Genomic DNA, 21,699 nt, shown 5'->3' with positions numbered 1-21,699 from the left:
ATTTCTTTTATTCGCTATTTCCAGTCATAATCCATCGAGGGAGCCTGATGTTATCATTGGGAATGGGTCTGAGATCGCAAACGTCCAATACCGCCACCTAACGCCTTGTGGCCGGTATTGCACATCCTTGGAATCTCTCTGGCTCAGCCTATACGTCGATCTAAAAAGTCCGGTCTGGGTTTTCCTTGTCGGGCAGGAGTAACGTTTATAACACATGGATTGGGAAGAATCAAGCACTGCCGATTCATGTTCTTTGGTGGATTATGTTGGCAACACGATCGACATCAATACTTGGAATGGCGATCAGATAATTGGAATATTCTTTTTGCAGTACATCGTCAACAAGGTAAGTGCTATATGGTATCAATCTTGCGTTGATCCAATAATTCCTTCCCCGCGATCGGAGCGTGTGTCTGTAATGTACTGTGTAACGTATTCCGTTGGTGATTATCGAAGCATAGAAACCCCCCCCCACCCTTTCATGCATGCATGATGAAACATAATACCGATAATATAGCATTGATTTCAGATTGATTGTTGATCCAAGCGAGGAATGGCACGGTTTCTAGTGAATGCACTAAACGCTGCTTAGCGGCGTTTCCTGGGATTACACAGAATTACTCTAAAACTATACTCATATTCACCACGGTATAAAACGGGAATGTATGGATGAAAATTTCTTTTTCACAAATTGAACGATAGATACTCGATGTCAAATGGGCAATAGTTTTATATCCATAGCTATGATATTTAATATAGTTTTAGCCCTGCAAACACCGGCATGTATCCCCATTCATTAACACGCTGGCAGACACGGCCATACGGCCCACAGTGACCTCTGGCGCTGAATGTGTTAATAGTATAGTATACAGTAAACTAGGGGTGTAACGGTACACGGAAGCCACGGTTCGGTACGTACCTCGGTTTTGGGGTCACGGTTCGGTACGATTTCTGTACACAGGAAAACAGTCCAGTCCAGATCAGCAAAAGTACGTTTGCATGTTTTTTTCTCTCTGATCAGCTGGAAAGTAGCGCAGAAGAAAGTTGGTGTGTGTGTGCGTGTGCGTGTGTGTGTCTTTCCATTGGTTAACATTATTACGCGAACAAGAAAACGATGAACATTTTTAGCCTATTGTATATGCTGTGTTACAAACATACTGTATCATTCATGGTTGGTTTTGTTTCAGTGACACCTGTAGGTAAGGGGAGGAGAGGAGGGGAGGAGAGGAGGGGAGAAACAGCCGAGTGCAGAGTGCACGTTAATTTGTTCTGCCGGCTTGTTCATGCCTTTACAAGCTTCAACGTTTTATTCATCATCTAAATGTGGCAATCCAAGCTTGATATGAAACGTTAAATGAATGACCTGTGTTAAGACTGTTAGTAAGCCAGTGTAAAGTAAAGATATTGAGCATAGATTTGTAAAATGTTCACCTAGTGGTATGTATGAGACGTATTCTTCGTATGGCTGCACGTACCGCACCGTGAGCCACGTACCGTAAATTCGCGGGACGAATACGCGTACCGTTACACCCCTACAGTAAACACATTTTAATAGAACCTCCAAAATGGGCATACTGACATTGTTCTATGTGCTGAACATATCGTAATATAGTAGAGTTGCTTCAAAAAAGATTTGGAGCTTCTAGCGCCACCTACTGTATAGACCTTACAGTAGTAGGTGTGAAACTTTTCAAACATACAACCAACTAGGGTGTGAAAAGAATTAGGTGTCCACCAGATATATTGCCTAGATTTAGAGTAGATATACAGTGTGTGTGTGTGTGTGTGTGTGTGTGTGTGTGTGTGTGTGTGTGTGTGTGTGTGTGTGTGTGTGTGTGTGTGTGTGTGTGTGTGTGTGTGTGTGTGTGTGTGTGTGTGTGTGTGTGTGTGTGTGTGTGAACGTAGGTTATTTTGACCCATCTTATAGACATTTTGGGCAGTGACACAAAATTATCACTTTCTCAAAAGGTTTATAATTTTTTTTATTAAACATAATGATAATAATAAATATGAAATTGACATTCAAGTCAATTGTTCATGTTCTTTGAGGAATACATGGAATATCAAGGAAATAACTTTTTTAACCAATATGCAACAAATACCATCTTGTTGGGTAATTTTGACCCATGTTCTGCATTCTAATATCTCAGCATAAAAGAACACACCAAAAAAAAAACACTCACTAAAAAACAACTAAAAGACTCTTGAGAAATGGCACCTTAACCCTTTCACTGCCACACTACAGAAGGTTAACCCTAACCGTCGGTAGTGTGATAGTAAAGGGTTAACTTTCTGTAGTGTGGCAGTGAAAGGGTTAACCTGCTGTTGTGTGGCAGTGAAATGGTTAACCTTCTGTGTATTGTCGCAGTGAAAGGGTTAACCGTTTGGTAGTGAGGCAGTGAAAGGGTTAATGTGCTGTTGGAAACAACAAATAATGATTTGAGTAAACATGAATGACCCAACAACTTGGCATTATGTATAGTTAATGTGTGCTGCATGATTCATAAAATGTATTTGTTTTTACTGTGTATTGTTATTTCTGAACTTGAAAAAAAAAAAAAACACTTGAATGCGTAACGTAAGAGACGGCAGCCCCGGTCAGGGCTAATTTAGACAAGTCGAGATGAGCTAATATGGACCTGGGGAGGTGCCGTTGCAGCCCCTCCTCGTCCACTCTACAGGGTGATAGGGATCAAGACAGGGGGTGTCAGCCAAGCCTAATATCCACACCACCCTGCAGAGTGATACTCTCATATCCGCCGGTGTGATAACACTGACCGATAGCTGCTCCGAGAGCCGCCCCGGCCCCCGATAAGACATCAATAACCATCACCCCGCCCCTCTTCCGCACCCCCCCCCCCCCCCCAGTAGATACACGCCAATCAACTCCTCCAGGATATTGCCTTCCTGTCTGTAGCGAGTCCTAACGTTCGCCGTTCAGTGATCTCCTGTGTGATGGGCTCAGAATGAGGCCTATGAGGTCCGTGGGCTCAAAAGGAGAAGGTGATAGCGTTCTAATAGAAACCCAGGCCTCGAGGCTAGCGATGAGACGACGAGGGGAAGCTAGAGAAACAGCATCCTCAACACATTCATCCACACGGCGGCATGCTGGGACAGCTTTGGCAGAGTGCCAGCAGGACCCAGAAACCCATCTGATAGTAGCGGAAATGTAAAGATAAGGGGGAGGGGGGGGGGCAGCCCAAGGCCACTGTCTGTGAAGAAAAGGCCTGGTCGTTTAGACCTGTTCATATGACAGCGGTGCCATTAGACAACCTGGGGAAATGTCGCAGAGTGAAAACGGAGCACTCTTGAGCAAGAGGTTCATGGTACGGTCAGGAACCGTGGGCTAAGTCGCTCTCTTACCTTCTCATATTCAGATGCCTTGTGGCTATTGTTGAACAACTGGAGATTCAAGTGCTTCTTCTCCTGGAGGACATGTTGGAGCTCATTTTCCTACAGGCAGAACAAACAGAAAGAAGAAAAAACAAGAGTTTAGACCCCCACATGAGTGCATGATTAGGCAAGAGCAGTGCACTCAGCTAACGCGTTGTTAGCGATAGGCCATGTATTATTCATCTGCGGAGACACTGCTCGAGGTATTCTCCTACCGGTAACATCCTAGAAAGCATGACCAAAGGGAGAAAGGCGTCTGGTGCATCGCAAGCAGTAATGCTACAGATTACTTGTAAATATTATCTGATTACTCCTTTCAAAAGTAATCTAGTTACTTTACTGATTACTTGATTATCGTAACTAAATTACGAAGTCATCGTCTCCCCCCCCCTGCTGCTGCCACAACATAAGAATGACAACAGTTTTTTTTAAATAATGCTTTATTGAAAGTGCATAATGTCATAAATCATGATTGGGTTCTCAGGCAGGTCATCATCAGCCATCAGGCCATATAAGGTCACAGCTGTCCACTGCTCAGGCACTCTAGGTCAGTGGTTCCCAAACTAAATAAAATAGAAAATGTATATAATATAATTGTAATTAAAAATACAATTGTAAAACCGTTGTGTAATATAAAACATGGTATTATAGTTTGTTATTCTCTCAAATTAGGCTTATCATTATGGGTAAATAGTGGCGCTTGTGCATGACAGTTTTACTGACGCACCTGCTCCTCTTGGCCCTAGCTGCCAAAAAAATGCCTGCTGATCTCAAAAAAGGTTTTGGACGAAGTGGTAAGAACTGTCAATTTGATCAAGGCCCGTCCATTGAATTCACGGTTGTTTGCAGCAGATGCATGGCAGATGCATGATATGTTTTGGGCATGATCTTGGCACCCCAATGAACAACCAAAATGAGTTTCGTCTTTTGTGGCCAATTATTTTAGGAGATAATTACGTTTCACATATTGATCCCAGGTTACCGCGAATACCTATCCTCACAATTCCAGATGAACACTTAAATCTCCTATTTTACTAAAGATTGGTGAGATTTTATTTTTGGAAATCATAACAGCAATAATAAGGGTTAGGTGTAAACCAGAATTACTAGAATGTGTTGTGTTTTGTCTGTTAAAATGAGCAAAAACAAGGAAAAGGTATTCCCAGTAACTTAACAAACAAGTGCAAAAAATACAGTTCTAGAACAAGTATTTAAATTTTTTCTATATTCAAGAAAGTGGAAAGGAACCCAACATTTTCAATTGTCTGCACACAATCGTTGTTTTGTTATTCCAAGATGACATTTGAACTGAATTTTGAAAAAAACAGGTATTCCTGGTCACCATGCCCCTAGTGTGTGTGTGTACTGTATGTGTGTGTGGGTGGGTGTACACTGTATGCGTTTGTACAATATTTGTGTGTACAGTATGCGTGTGTGTGTACAGTATGTGTGTGTACAGTATGTGTGTGTACAGTATGTGTGTACAGTATGTGTGTGTACAGTATGTGTGTACAGTATGTGTGTGTACAGTATGTGTGTGTACAGTATGTGTGTGTACAGTATGTGTGTACAGTATGTGTGTGTACAGTATGTGTGTGTACAGTATGTGTGTACATTATGTGTGTGTACAGTATGTGTGTACAGTATGTGTGTGTACAGTATGTGTGTACAGTATGTGTGTGTACAGTATGTGTGTACAGTATGTGTGTGTACAGTATGTGTGTACATTATGTGTGTGTACAGTATCTGTGTACAGTATATGTGTGTACAGTATGTGTGTACAGTATGTGTGTACAGTATGTGTGTGTACAGTATTACAGTATGTGTGTGTACAGTATGTGTGTGTACAGAATGTGTGTGTGTGAGATAACACAGAGTGTATCTTCATTGATCTCAATCAGCTCTGCTCTGTTTTGTCTCGTCAGCACTTTCTCTGCCCTGATGAGACAAGATACAGGAGCTGGGAGGGGGGGTCACATGTAGGGGGGGGGGGGGGTCACATATAGGGGGGGGGGGGGGGGGGGGGGGGTCACATGTAGGGGGGGGGGCACATGTAGGGGGGGGTCACATGTAGGGGGGGTCACATGTAGGGGGGGGGGGGGGGGGGGTCACATGTAGGGGGGGGTCACATGTAGGGGTGTGTGTGTAGCTTGTAGCTAACGGCCTGGGCCTCCATGATGTGTTGTTAGCTTGTAGCTTGTAGCTAACGGCCTGGGCCTCCATGATGTGTTAGCTTCAATTAATTAATTACCGGAATACATATAAGTTACCGTGAATACCTATATGGTAATGGTATTCCTGGTAACCTCTCCTTTTCACAAGTCACCGGAATACATATCAATATCTAAAGTTACCGTGAATACCTATCAGGTTACGGGAATACCTATTTAGGTAACCAAGAATACCTAGGCATGGTATTCCTGGTACCTCAAGGTATTCTCGGTTACCCATAGGTTACGGGAATACCTTTCTCCAGTTACCGGGAATGCTTTACAGATACCTCTCTCTCTCTCTCTCTCTCTCTCTCTCTCTCTCTCTCTCTCTCTCTCTCTCTACCAAATCCATTCTGAGACAACGGACTCAGTGCGTACTCCGCAAATCGCGCGTAACATGAATCTCTCTCTCACTCGCACTCTCACTCTTGCTCTCACTCTCACTCTCTAACTCTCTCTCAAGTAGCCAAATTACAATATAAAACGAACTGGATAGTTGATTTAACTTCATGCTGAAGCCATTCTAAAATCAGCTATAAACATAACGTGTGTGTGGCTGTGTGCGTGCGTGCGCAAGCGCACGTCCCATCTCCGGTCTAGCTGACTGTACCCCTGGCTCTCTTATCATCAGCATTATGAGATAGTAACTAAATAGTAACGCATAGCCACTTGGAAAAGTAACTGTAATCAGATTACTGGCTTGTAAAAAGTAACAAATTAGATTACTATTTACTGAAAAAAGATCAGATTAGAGTAACTAGTTACTTAGTAACTAGTTACTGGCATCACTGATCGCGAGTAAACTGTCACTTTTACCAACATGACAGTCGGTTCAACTCCACAACAAGAAGAACAAAAGCTTTCCTCCTGCAAAGTGTTCAGAAATTCAGCCATTGTTCGTGAAAATGGGGCAATGTTCTTCCTGTGATTGTGACAGGATCTAAATCAAATTAGCATTTTTATATCCTCTCTACCACAGCCTCCTCGCCCCTCCAGTGTGTCGGGGGGGGGGGGGGGGGGGGAGATTAAAAAACATCCCCTCATTGCAGAGGAGGAAAACTTAATTACATTCAATCAACAGCCATGAGGCGTGCCGCGGATGCAATTTGCAGTGACAACTGGAGAAGAGCTCTCTCTCTCCCTCTCTCTTTTGATGTGCATTTCACTTTAGACACAGCGGCAGGCGCGTGGAGCAGGGTGAGCTTGAGAAAGCCACGTCGCTCATGCATGATAGATTGACAATAAGTACAGTGTACAGTATGTTCTAATGGCTGGTGGCACTGTGTTGTACCGAAGGCCTCCTGATCACTTTACTTATTGAGGTCAGGCGCATTTCAATGGAGGGCAAGTGTTCAGATACAGGCAAACGTCAAGTACCTGTGCGTCCATGCATGTATGAACATACCATGACACATACCATGACCCCCCCCGCGTGTATCACTTCCGCAACGGATTTAGTCGGATTTCGGTTTCCGGGTTCGCCTGATTGGCCACTAAGCCCACGTGACCCTACGCTAGCACGCCCCCCTTACCCCGCTTACGCCTGAGAGTCACACACAGCTAGCGGCAGCCAGAGAGCCTTGCTGCTACTAGCCGAGTGATGAATGAAGCTCTATCTGTTTCACCTAACAGCACTATTGCTCCGTGATCATAGCCATCCATCTCTAAAGCTAACCACTATTTGTAAAAGCCACAACCACGTTACCATATGTAATAATGTAAATCATTGTGTTGTTGTACATATTGTGTATACACCGTTAGAAGCTAACGTAGCTTAGCTTGGTAGCTGCTGTTGTGCTAACGCCATACCACGACACCCAGCTTGTTAGCCAGCATGAATGCCCGATGTAGAAGGCATAGACGCAGGTCGCTTGTTGGCCGGCATGAGTGCCCGATTTGGGGTGGTTCTCTCCTCTTTGTGTGCCTTTGTCCTTGCGGGTGTTCTGCCGGGGGAGCTTGTGGACGCGACAATAGTGGTGGTTGTATGGTGTTTTAGCTCATAGCTATCGTTAGCTTCTAACGGTGTATACACAATATGTACAACGACACAATGATCAAACACCTTATAAATACTATTGTCATTTCCATAAGTTCCCTGGCAGAATACTTGTGAGGACAAGGGTATACAAGGAGGAGAGAACCATTTTAAATCAGGTATTCATGCTGGCTAACAAGCTGGGTAGCTATGAGCTAACTAGCGCTACAAGCTCAAACACCCTACAACCACCACTATTGTCGCGTCCACAAGCTCCCCCGGCAGAACACCCGCAAGGACAAAGGCACACAAAGAGGAGAGAACCACCCCAAATCGGGCACTCATGCCGGCCAACAAGCGACCTGCGTCTATGCCTTCTACATCGGGCATTCATGCTGGCTAACAAGCTGGGTGTCGTGGTATGGCGTTAGCACAACAGCAGCTACCAAGCTAAGCTACGTTAGCTTCTAACGGTGTATACACAATATGTACAACGACACAATGATTTACATTATTACGGTAACGTGGTTGTGGCTTTTACAAATAGTGGTTAGCTTTAGAGATGGATGATCACGGAGCAATAGTGCTGTTAGGTGAAACAGATAGAGCTTCATTCATCACTCGGCTAGTAGTAGCAAGGCTCTCTGGCTGCCGCTAGCTGTGTGTGACTCTCAGGCGTAAGCGGGGTAAGGGGGGCGTGCTAGCGTAGGGTCACGTGGGCTTAGTGCCCAATCAGGCGAACCCGGAAACCGAAATCCGACTAAATCCGTTGCGGAAGTGATACACGCGACCCCCCCCCCCCCCTCCCCCCCACACACACACACCTACATGTGAGATGCTCACAAGGGTGTCAAACTCAATTACCAAGGGAACCGACATTTTAAATATTGATGCATAATAATGCAGGGGGACCGGATGCATAACAATAACAATGCATAATAACGCATTATAACTCATAATAACGCATAATAACATCTAAAAAAGGGGGCACTTTCCTGAGGTCACTAGCTTAATTGGTCATTTTGTTTATCTATTCAAGTTGTGCATACCAGCTCAATATGTTGTTGTAAAAGCAGTTCTGTTCTTTCTCTGGTGCCTCAAGGCCATTTGTTTTATTAAAAGGTGGATAAGGAGGGGTCATGTATGGATATTGACTTGTTATAGATTTATTTTTTACAGTTTTAAATTACCCACACAAGTTTGTAAGATTAGCAATTCTAGGCTAAACTGGTCCTGGACTATTGGAGAATGAAGTACAATACAGACGCATGCACACAAGACATCTCTCACCTCGGCTTTCACTTGCCTTGAGCCGGAATTCATTAAAATAATGATGATTTTGCTAATAATATATATTAGGTTGTTTCAATTAATTATTCACCCACAAGAGTTTGTAAGATAAGCAATTCTAGGTTAAATTGGTCCTGGACTTGGAGAACTAAGTGGAACACACATACACATGACCGCATGTGCACACGCACGCAACACAAGCACACAAAACATATCTCTCATCTCTACCACAGCTTATATTGCGCAAAACCAATAATTTCCACGGTTTTGATTGCAGAGTAGGTATGATGAATTCGCAATAATTCACTTGATGATGCAGTGAAATAGGATGCAACCGAATAATACGAGAGAAACACAACTGGAGTTGAGTGAAAAACTGCCTGACAAGTCTGAGGTATGGTACAACTGAAGGCTAAATACTGGCTCTTCTTCCAATGGCTCACGAAAGCAGAGCTGATGCATTTCTATTCAATAAAAACACAATGCAGCTGCAGATAACGTTCTGTGCGTTTGCTTGAAAAGTCGAGACATTTGAATTGCCGCGCAGAGACGGCGGAGTGTTTGATTTGTATCACTGAATTTAAGCTAGGGGGAGAGGCAGCGGGCCATAATGAATTGTTGAGTGAATTAAGTCTGTGGGCCAGCTGAAAATGTATGTATTTGGCCCGCAGGCCTTGGGTTTGACACACATGCTCCAATACTTTACTTGAGGTGTTAGTCACTAGTCACTAGAAGGCATAATTGTACCATATAGATATACCATACTTAATCTGTATGGGTATGACAGTATGTCATGAGACGGTTGTGAGATCTATATGTTACACTGGGGCCTGTATTCCCCCTGGATGATTTAATATTAGTAGAAAATATCAATCATGATAAGTTCAGGGAAATTAAGCAAGAGAAACTCACCATCTCTATCTATACTTCGAGTGGTGGGATTTCTTTTGAACCCTCAAAGTCCATTCAAATGCAACACAAAGCAACATTTAGGCAGTCTGAGAATGTATACAAGGTCAATGCAAAGACGTGAATGCAGCCAGAAAGAGGCTTTGCTCTATAGGCAGCGTGAATGCCATTCACTTGAGTTGAAAATGTGCTACCAAACACACTAGCGCATGTCTTCACATAGAACTGGCAGGTATACCGAATATTAAGGTATACCGTTATGGTTCCATGCAGAAGGTATCGACTTTTACTATAATTCTTTTTTAACAATTTCCTTGCAGTATTCTAAACATTTTGGGATACAAATCTGATAAATCACTTGAAAAAGTATCATGACAAATGTATTACAAAGAAATGACATAAAAGAAGATGTCAAATCACGCAATAATTTGAATATTGTTATACCATGAAAAATAAGAAGAATATTATGTTATTATATATTATATCATAATTTCTCCACACCGTCCAGCCGCATCTTCACATCAGTGTTGTTAGTGTCCATCTGTCAGTAGAGAAAGTTAATATATCTAAATGTATGGGGTCAGGACATGATGCATGCTGTTTCACGTCTCTACTCTACATCATAAAGACCCTATGAGATGCACTGAGAGGATGAGATATCAGCTCTGTTAGACGGACAATACTGTTACCATGTGTGAAGGCTAATGGTTGTTGTTATTTCAGCCGAACGCTGAAGTCTGAGTGTTACAAAGGGTCAGATTAAACCGAATATATATATTTATTGCCTGAGATCCCATGTATAATATTTGTATATCGTTTGATATCCCTTGTATATTCTTTGTACATATACACGGAATATCCCTTTACCTGGTACAGGACAGACCATAATATTCGTTCTCCTATTGGAAGCGATCCCCTAGGCGCCAGTGACTTACCCCCTAGAGCTGACTTGAAAGCTACCGACATGACTTGTCTTAACATGCCCGCTTCTGCCCATGAATACGGCTACCGAAAGCAGAGCGGCACTATTTTGTCCACCGTACGTATAAATATGACCAGCGAATACAGAACTTCCCTTTTCAGTTCGCCTCCCGTTCAGTCTGGTTCAGTTACCAAGTAAAGCCTTACCCACTGCGCAACGTGCGGTACAGCAGGGCTCGTATTGCCTCAAATAGAGTCGTGTTTATCCTACTACGTTTGTTTAACGTATCGTTCGCTACTTACTAGTAAAAGCCTTCATTACGAGTCAAAGACCACGTGAAGTGAGTAATTGTGCGTCTACATAGAGCACTTATTGCCGCGTGCTAATAAGGATAGTAACGTCAAGTTCAACTGTGAACCACGGACCAACCGGAGGATTTACCCCGGTGATTGCAGAGCCACTTTCGGGCAGGAGTACTATTATTATTCTTCATTCTTCACCAAGCTGCTGGAGCAGAGAACCGTCTACACCCACTGCTGTGGGATCTACCGTGAGGACATCATTCGAGCCCGTCTCTGTTGGAGCAGAGACTCCACGGCTTCCCCTTGTGCTGCTGCATACTGGAATTACAGCGGCTGCTTTTCCCCGCGGAGCAGGGAGTAATACACCGTCTCCAGGTGCCTTGCTGAAGCCCTGTGGAACCATTGACTTTCATAGAGCATTGCCTCCCCCTGCTGGCTTACAACCGGTAGTACACCCCCCTTTCCAGAGTACCATAGAGAATTCCTAATATTCAGTATTGACTTGCCTACGCACATTCTTTGCCTTATAAGCGCATCCGAATTGAACTAAGTAATGTAATGTAATACTATTTAATGTAATAAATATTCTAAACGAGTATTTGTGTGGAAACCGTGTTATTGTGGAGAAGTTCTAATCATATACCTGTGTACGGTATTGGCCAGTAATGTACATAAGACGGTAGTAGTTTAATGATACTAATACTTGATTAATACAGTCAGGGAATTGTACCCCTCAGTTACAATTGGTCCTTCGAGCCCCGGATAATAATTAGCGTAATATTAATATAATATTAATATTGACATGGCCGATGACGAACACTCCACAAACGGTTCTCCTAAGCTAGATCGCCCGCAGCGCAGACGGCAGCCACCTCCCTATCTAGAGGCATACTCTGTCAGTCCAATACCTAGCTTTAAAGGGAAATTAGATACGGATAAAATAACTAAAGCGGACAGTAAAATTATGTCCGACCCTACCAACCAGGCTACCCCGCCAACAGAGGCCCTAGTGGGTTCTAATGTAACTGACCAAGCTCACGGTGGGGACCAGGAGGGAACTGACACGACTTTATCCCCCGACAACGCAGACGAGGTAGTCCCCGGAGCGCTCCAGGATAAAGAAAGCCCTCCCGGGATGGAACCCGACCCACCACAAGAAGAGACGCGCACCCAGGAGATGGGTCTCCTCGGTACGCAACAGGAGAACGGGTCTCCAACAAGTACTGCCGGGAGCCGATCGCCCCGAACGGCGTCTTCCCCCAGCGCGGCGGACAAGATGCTGGCGCAAGCACTCATCGCCACCCTGGCAGCCTCCACCGAACGCGATCGACTTCAAGCGCAACAGACGCGCGAGCGCGAACAGTTTGCAGTCGAGCGAGAGCGCTTCCAGGCGCAACAAAGGAGTGAAGACGACCGCATAAGACTGGAGACCAGACGCCTCCAGACAGAAGAGAACATTGAGAGAAGCCGCGCCGATGCACAGCACGCCGCCGCCAATGCACAGCACGCCGCCGCCAACGCACAGCGCGACGTCGCAAATGCCCAGCGCGACGCTGCCCAGGCCAGCGCCAATGCGCAGCGCGATGTCGCCAATGCCCAGCGCGAAGCAGCGCGCGACGCAGCCCATGCCCAGCGCGAGGCAGAGCGCGACCGGCTGCAGGCGGAGCTGATGGACAAACTGGTTGCCATGGCGACACCCCCTCACTCCACACGGAGCTCTCAGAGATCGTCAAGACATGGGTCTAGGACACATTCCCCTACCCGACGAAGCGACCCGGGACCCCGCCAACAGGAGGATCCTGTCCACGTCTCCGAACCCCCTTCCCGGCCGGTCCATACGAGACCCAGCAACCGGGAAGAATCGGACCACGCCGAGAGACTGAACAGAAGACTCCAGGTCCTAGCAGAGGGAGAGGAGGAGGAAGAGGAGGCCCAGTACAGCCCCGACCAGCAGCAACGTACTCTGGCCCAGGAGGCCCAGTACAGCCCCGACCAGCAGCAACGTACTCTGGACCAGGAGGTCCAGTACAGCCCAGAAGTCAGCCCCGAGGCCCTGGGCTACAAACCCCCGACTCAACTCACGGGTGAGTTTGACGCACCGCCAGCCCCGAGGGACAGCACCTGGGTACCCGACCTTCGGTACCCACCAAGTACCAGCCCAAGACGACACGCACAGGGAGACTCGCCTAGGAGGCCTCTTCCCCAACGCTCACCGATGTGCCAGTCATCCATGACATCGTACCTTGGCGCACCGACGTTTCCAGACTTCACCCATGAGAACCGAGCACAGTACACGGAGCTACGGATGTGCTTAGAGACAATGATGGTTGATGTAGCTGATGAACGCCACAAGTATGCTACCCTATTGAAGCACCTCAAGGTGCCCCGAGCGCACAATATAGCGCTGGCCTATGCCAACTCTACTACCCCATACACAGCGGCTCTAGCAGCACTCGACCAACGGTATGGACGCGTATGGGACTACGTGATACAGGAGATAAGAGACATTGACCGTCTCCCCCCAGCCAGAGACAACAGAGCGTTAGATGACCTGTCTATCAAGGTACAGTCCCTGGTAGGGATGCTGGGGTCCCAAAAGGAAAAGGGTATCTACGAACTGTACGCTAACTCCAACGTAGAGAGGATATTAGAGAAGCTCCCTCCCGCCCGACAAGAGCGCTTCAGGCGGCAGAGAGACTACCGCGACCCCAACGGTCCAGAGGCATCCCTCCTAGACCTATCTGAGTTCCTCGCCAGGGAGGTCAGTAGCCTACGACTCGACATGTTCGTATGGAGTGGACCAAGCCCAAGACTCGGACCTCGGGGACAAACGGATAACCGCCGGTTGGTGACCGTCATGCACCAATCAGAATCAGTACCGAGCAGCAAGAACCACAGTACCCCCTCGACGAAAGAGGACCAGTGGAAGATTGAGTGCCAGTACTGTGAGGGAGAACATCGGCTGTATCAGTGCGAAGATTTCAAGAAGCTGACCACGGATGATGTGAGTCAGTGGGTCAAGGACCACCGCCGCTGCGCGCGCAGCCACCTAGCAGCTGAGTGCCGCTTGAAAAAGAAGTGCAGCAGGTGCGGTGGCACCCACTTGGAGGTCCTGCATGACATCAACAGGCGTCAGCCAGGACAACAGAGTGGGCCCGTCGCGGTAATGTACCATGCCGAGGCGGTGGCACCAGCACCGAAGAGCCACCAGACCGCTCCCTACTGTACCTACTGCGACGGCGGACACTGGCTGGCACAGTGCGCCGAATATAAGACACTGAACCCCGTCCAAGTTAACCAGTGGCGTGAGGCGGCCCAGGCGGGCGCCGCTTACCACGCAGGGGCGGCCCAGGCGGGCGCCGCTTACCGCGCAGCACGGTGCGGAGCCCACCAGAAGGTCCAAGACAACCAACCAACAGGAGTGCTCCACATTGACCAGCATAGCGGGACCCCCCGTGTGCTCCTCAAAGTGGTCAGAGTGCTCCTGAGCTACGAGGACAAGGTCCTGGACACTTACGCCGTCCTGGACGATGGGTCTGAAAAGACTCTCCTCCTCGCTTCCGCAGCAGCCCAGTTGGGCCTGCGAGGTGTCAAAGATACAATGACCATACGCACCATCAGAAGGGACCAGAAGACCATAAAGGGTGAAAAGGTCTCCTTCGAGATAGCAGCGGTGGACCAGCCCGAGAAGCAGTATAGTATAAGCAACGTCTTCACTAGCCACGACATAGGCCTGTCTCAGTACACCTACCCCATCCCACAGCTGATGGCTAAGTATGTGCACCTACGTCAACTACCTATACCGCTTATCGACGGCGCCACACCGACCCTGCTCATCGGCTCCGACCACGCGGACCTCATTCTCCCAATTGAGGCGGCCCACGTCGGACCTAAAGGATGCCCAGTCGCGGTTCAGACCCGACTGGGATGGACGCTCCAGGGCCCCCTCTACGGACTTGACAGTCAACCCACGTCTACACGCTGCCTACACACAGAGGCGAGCGACACCGGCCTCTCCCCCGTACAGCAGAGGCTATTGACATTAAGCGAGAGGCCCGTGAGAGAACCATGGGCACCAGAGGGAGTTCGGAACTCCACCCCCCTCAGCTGCGCTCCAGACGTGGCTGACCTCGAACCCAGCACCCCAAGCGACTCCTTGACGGGGCGGCCGGGACCGGCCCCTCCTCAGATGGGGTACAGAGCAAACAAGAGAAACAGACGGAGGAGGAGAAAGCACAGCCAAGCACAGATCAAAGCAGTCTCAGGCCCGCTCCCTCCTAAGCCCCCCTTCATCCCGTCCAGTCGTCATGACCATAGACCAGTCACTACCCCGAGCTGCGTGGCCGGCCGGCCGCGTAAGCAAAGTGACCACTGGTGCCGACGGAAAGGTCAGAGTGGCAGAAGTGCTCGGCCAAGGGCGGACCTACAACCGACCCGTGGCGAGGCTGATAGAGTCGCCAAGGCTCCCCGACTCGCCTAATGACGACCATGACCCATGACTTTGTGAACTGACCGACCCCCTCACAACGGACATTGAGTAGTGGACAGTGCGGTTAATCTGTCTCTGCTTAGCTAATTAGGTGGGACTAATTAGGGGGCGGCTGTTACAAAGGGTCAGATTAAACCGAATATATATATTTATTGCCTGAGATCCCATGTATAATATTTGTATATCGTTTGATATCCCTTGTATATTCTTTGTACATATACACGGAATATCCCTTTACCTGGTACAGGACAGACCATAATATTCGTTCTCTTATTGGAAGCGATCCCCTAGGCGCCAGTGACTTACCCCCTAGAGCTGACTTGAAAGCTACCGACATGAATACGGCTACCGAAAGCAGAGCGGCACTATTTTGTCCACCGTACGTATAAATATGACCAGCGAATACAGAACTTCCCTTTTCAGTTCGCCTCCCGTTCAGTCTGGTTCAGTTACCAAGTAAAGCCTTACCCACTATGCAACGTGCGGTACAGCAGGGCTCGTATTGCCTCAAATAGAGTCGTGTTTATCCTACTACGTTTGTTTAACGTATCGTTCGCTACTTACTAGTAAAAGCCTTCATTACAAGTCAAAGACCACGTGAAGTGAGTAATTGTGCGTCTACATAGAGCACTTATTGCCGCGTGCTAATAAGGATAGTAACGTCAAGTTCAACTGTGAAAACCGGAGGATTTACCCCGGTGATTGCAGAGCCACTTTCGGGCAGGAGTACTATTATTATTCTTCATTCTTCACCAAGCTGCTGGAGCAGAGAACCGTCTACACCCACTGCTGTGGGATCTACCGTGAGGACATCATTCGAGCCCGTCTCTGTTGGAGCAGAGACTCCACGGCTTCCCCTTGTGCTGCTGCATACTGGAATTACAGCGGCTGCTTTTCCCCGCGGAGCAGGGAGTAATACACCGTCTCCAGGTGCCTTGCTGAAGCCCTGTGGAACCATTGACTTTCATAGAGCATTGCCTCCCCCTGCTGGCTTACAACCGGTAGTACACCCCCCTTTCCAGAGTACCATAGAGAATTCCTAATATTCAGTATTGACTTGCCTACGCACATTCTTTGCCTTATAAGCGCATCCGAATTGAACTAAGTAATGTAATGTAATACTATTTAATGTAATAAATATTCTAAACGAGTATTTGTGTGGAAACCGTGTTATTGTGGAGAAGTTCTAATCATATACCTGTGTACGGTATTGGCCAGTAATGTACATAAGACGGTAGTAGTTTAATGATACTAATACTTGATTAATACAGTCAGGGAATTGTACCCCTCAGTTACACTGAGTGATATTTTATACAAACTGACACATTTGGACCTACATATTCAGAGAGAGATAGGGGGAGACAGAGAGAGATAGAGAGAGAGAGAGAGAGAGAGAGAGAGAGAGAGAGAGAGAGAGAGAGAGAGAGAGAGAGAGAGAGAGAGAGAGAGAGAGAGAGAGATTAGAATATTCTATAACTAAAAGTTCAGTCATCAATTTGTTAAATTGTAATTATAAGATCTAAAAGAAGAAATAAGGTACACATTGAAGGATACTTTTGGTTATTTTTAACCTAGACCCTATTTTTATATTGTCTGGCATCATACTGATCGATTGAGACCAAAATCAATAGTCAATTTGAACCACTATTGAGTGGCTCTACTATATTCTGGGCACTTGAGTTGGCTGCAGCGCTCCTGGCTGCAATTCAGTCCAACATGGCAGCCACGCCGTGGGCAAAGTACCGATACTGTATGTCCTTTCAGGGTCATTTCAGAGTTAACAAAGAAATATCTGGCAGCCTATGAGGACCATTTTGTATGTTGCACATACAACAAGGACACATAGGCCCTGTTCACACCTGGTAATTAAAATGTATCTTGGGTCATCTATAGTGGACAGCTACAGTAAGTACAGGAGTGACTGCACCCAAGACGCATTGAGGACGCGTTGTGATCCGATCACTCAGATCCTATTTGGGGGTGGCCTGGGTCACATATGGACACATTATTTTAGTAGTGTGTGTATACTGTACACTAATGCATCCTGGGCCACATTGAAGGACCACCCAGTTGTGGCTATTAACCTCTTTCTATATAACGTTATGCTGAATACAGAGAAGGCAGAGCTATCTGAACTTATACTATATATTTATATTTAACACATTTATATATCCATAAGTATATGTCTGAATATACCTGCATGTAATCCTTTCTATATAATTATGTATACACCTGCATATAACCCATATAACGCTGTATATACCGTATATATATATATATAGGGAATGAGTAGAGTCAATTAGGTAGATGATTAGTACTGGTAGAACACACCTGCACATCATTAGTCCAGCCACATCTCACGTGCACACACCCAGTCCCACACACTACATTAACACTAGGTTAGAGAGGAGTAAGTTGAGCAGAGTAGGAGTTGGAGTTGTGTTATTGAGAGAGAGATTGAGTATTCAGAGTTGTGATGCTGGGAGGTAGTGAGAGGTGTGGAGAAAGCGCGTAGGTGTTCTTTGTGTACTGGACCCTGGACTGGCTGAGATTCCCCCTTGTGTACTGACCCTGGACCGGATGAATACCCTGAGTATTGAACAATCCCCTTTTCTGTCTGCGAGCCTGTTTTGTGTTTTTGACCTATGACCATTCTCTTGCTTATCAAACTGGATTTTTGCCTTAATTCAATAAATATTCTTATTGATTGATATTGCTTTTGTGTGGACCTTTTGAATTTGTTTGTATTTGAACCGTGGCGAGTCTGGTCCCCACCAGATTGGTCACAATATATATATATTAAGGCTGTCAATCGATTAAAATATTTAATCTGATTAATCGCATGATTGTCCATAGTTAACTCGTGATTAATCGCAAATTAATCGCATATTTTTTATCTGTTCTAAATCTATAATACTCTTATCAACATGAGTCAACAAATGATTGCTTTATGCAGCCATTTAACACAAAAGGATGACCCTCATGCATTGCAAATTTGCATCAAATTCAGAGAGATGCACAAAATAACTTAAAATTAAATAATAATTTAAAACAATGAATAAAGTGTGCATGAAATAATAGGGTAAAGAAAATGTTAGGAACTTGTTACATTCACCCACACAAGGGCTGAGGACTCACACCCCCTGCCCCCCCTCTCTCACACACACACACACACACACACACACACACACACACACACACACACACACACACACACACACACACACACACACACACACACACACACACACACACACACACACACACACACACACACACACACACACACACACACACACACACACACACACACACACACACACACACACTCTCTCCCAGCTCTTTCTCTCTTGCCCCTTCCTCATCTCTCTCTCTCTCTCTCTCTCTCTCTCTCTCTCTCTCTCTCTCTCTCTCTCTCTCTCTCTCTCTCTCTCTCACACACACTCACACTCACACACACACGCACACGCACGCGCGCACACACACACACACACACACACACACACACACACACACACACACACACACACACACACACTTTGAGTCAGAAACAACAGAAACAAACATTTTGGCGTTAAAAGAATTGTGCATTACCGTGTTAATAACGCGTTAACTTTGACAGCCTTAATATTTATACTTACCAAATTACCATATATATATGTATCTATTAGGGATGTCCGATATTATCGGCTGACCGATATTATCGGCCGATATCGGCAGTAAAATGTGATATCGGAAAATATCGGTATCGGTTTAAAAACAAAAAAAAACAATAACAATATTTGTTATATACTGTATATATCCAGTGAAATTATTAGTTACCTGAAATTATACAGCTTTTTGGACGGGGAAACCCTGCATATATCGGTATCGGTTGATATCGGTTGATATCGGTATCGGAAATTAAGAGTTGGACAATATCGGAATATCGGTATCGGTAAAAAAGCCAATATCGAGCATCCCTAGTATCTATTATACATAATATACCTGTTAAAGTTAGAGGTTATATGTAGGATTGCAAGTAACTGTCTAACTGTACATAACTGCTTCCACTGACTGTAACATAACTGTTTCCACTGGAGGGCGCTATAGGCGGAGCTTTTAATGTTACCGCCAGGTAGAGTATAAAAGCTGATGCCGACCCCCCCTTCTGTCTCTTCCCCATCTACCTCTCACGAAGAGGAAACCTCATGTGCTGCTGTACTATGAACCAATGTAAATAATAAACCATGCAGATTAAGGGCTCAAGGTAGAAACCATGCCTCATGAGTATATTATTGTCGCCCCATAGCCAATTCTGTCAACAGGTTATGGGCCCAGATCACGCAGGGGCGAAATAATAAGGGTAGCAAGTTTAGCTGAAGTATAGGCTAGTTTAGCGCCGGGAGCACCGCGTGGCTAAAGGCTATACCAAAAGAGCTAAAGCTACGCCTACCATCAAAAAGGAGGATAGCGACCAAGGGAAGGAGCAAATGGCCCTCATTCAATGGAAAGGCAGAAGACTATGAGCTCTGGGAAGAGCGCATGGTATGCTGCATGCACAGTGTGGGACTGAAGACGACGATCTTGACGGCCCCCACGGGAGACCTGACGGCGGAAGCACAAGCCCTGGACGACAAGCGTAATGCAGATGCATACTGTGAGTTAGCACCACTGCTTGACGACACAAGCTTGGGGCTGATATTCCGCGACACTAAAGACAAAGGCCGAGAAAGCCTGGGAGTGTTGAGAGAACATTATATCGGGCAAGGAAGACCCCGAGTCGTGGCCCTCTACATAACACTAACAGCACTGAAGAAGGGGCACACCGAGACTGTGACCGAATACGTCATCAGAGCTGAGCAGATCATTACGGCATTGAAGAGTGCAGGAGAAGCACCAAGCGATGGGCTAATGATGGCGATGGTGATGAGGGGACTACCGGAGCTGTACAAACCGTTCACACTCCTGGTAACACACGGTTCAGCGGACATGACGCTGGGAAAGTTCAAGGCCAAGTTACGAAATTTCGAGGCCTCAGAAGATATCCACCTAGCCGCCGCGGAGGCCCAAAGGAAGGGACTGATCGTGGACACAAGTGCGTCATCCCACGTCATCAACGACAGCAGTCGGTTCAAGAACTTTGACAACACTTTCCACCCGGAGAGACACAGCATGGAGCTGGCAGACGGGAAGCGCACCTACGGGTTGGCGCAAGAGAGAGGCGACGCACAGGTATGCCTCATAGACAGTGAGGGGCGCCGGTGTACAGTGACGTTAAAGAACGCTCTCTACGTACCCTCGTTCCCACAAGGACTATTCTCTGTAATAGCTGCTACTGCGAACGGTGCCAAAGTATTCTTCGATGAAGGTAAACATTTTCTTGTAGAGCCTGACGGTACACGATTTAACATAAAGGTGTACCAGAGAATGTATTATCTGCAAACAGAGTGTAATGACAACGACAAGTGTAATGATAATAATGATATGTGTAACGTGACTGTCAGTCACGATATTCAGATATGGCATAAGATTATGTGTCATTGTAATTACGAGGATTTACTGAAACTGCAAGCAGTGACAGAAGGCATGCACATTGAAGGTGAAAAGCGTAGACCTGACAAAGAATGTGTAGTGTGCATAAAGGGGAAGTTTACTCAATCGAGAAACAGAAATCCCACAGAAAAAGTAAAGGTACCACTTGCACTAGTTAACACAGATCTAGCCGGTCCAGTAAGCAACGAGTCCATAGGAGGCTTTAGATATGTACAGTCTTTTACAGATGTGTGCACAGGGGCAGTGTTTGTTTACTTTCTCAAAGCAAAGAGTGACACACTCCAGGCCACGGAGAAATTCCTGGCAGACGTAGCCCCTTATGGTAACATAAGATGCTTGAGGTCCGACAACGGAACCGAGTTCACAAACAGAGAGTTCCAATCACTGTTGAGAAGGAACAAGATAAGACACGGGACGTCATGTCCATATTCCCCACACCAGAACGGAGTGGCAGAGAGGGAATGGTGCACTCTTTTCGAAATGGCTAGGTGTAAGCTAGTAGACAGTAACTTACCTAAGAGTCTATGGCATTATGCGGTGCAAGAAGCCGCTTACACCAGAAACAGGTGCTTTAATAAGCACACAGGCAACACCCCGTATACAGCACTGACAGGAAAGAAGTATAATCTAGCTAGAATGCACCAATTTGGATCAGTGTGTTATGCTTACCT

The 21,699-nt window shown here is 46.2% G+C and overlaps 1 protein-coding gene across 1 annotated transcript in view; it reads right to left on the bottom strand.

Annotated features, from left to right (window-relative positions):
* Positions 1-21,699, bottom strand: part of rimbp2b (RIMS binding protein 2b) — a gene marked incomplete at its 3' end in the record, with an annotated part of 270,407 nt that overhangs the window by 80,385 nt on the left and 168,323 nt on the right. Inside the window, 1 exon segment of the mRNA XM_084307792.1 lies at positions 3,364-3,453.

This window comes from Notolepis coatsorum, assembly GCF_963971535.1.
Source record: "Notolepis coatsorum genome assembly, chromosome: 1".
Classification (NCBI taxonomy): domain Eukaryota; kingdom Metazoa; phylum Chordata; class Actinopteri; order Aulopiformes; family Paralepididae; genus Notolepis; species Notolepis coatsorum.
The sequence above is the reverse complement of the archived record's forward strand: the minus strand, read 5'-3'. Positions and strand labels throughout refer to the sequence as shown.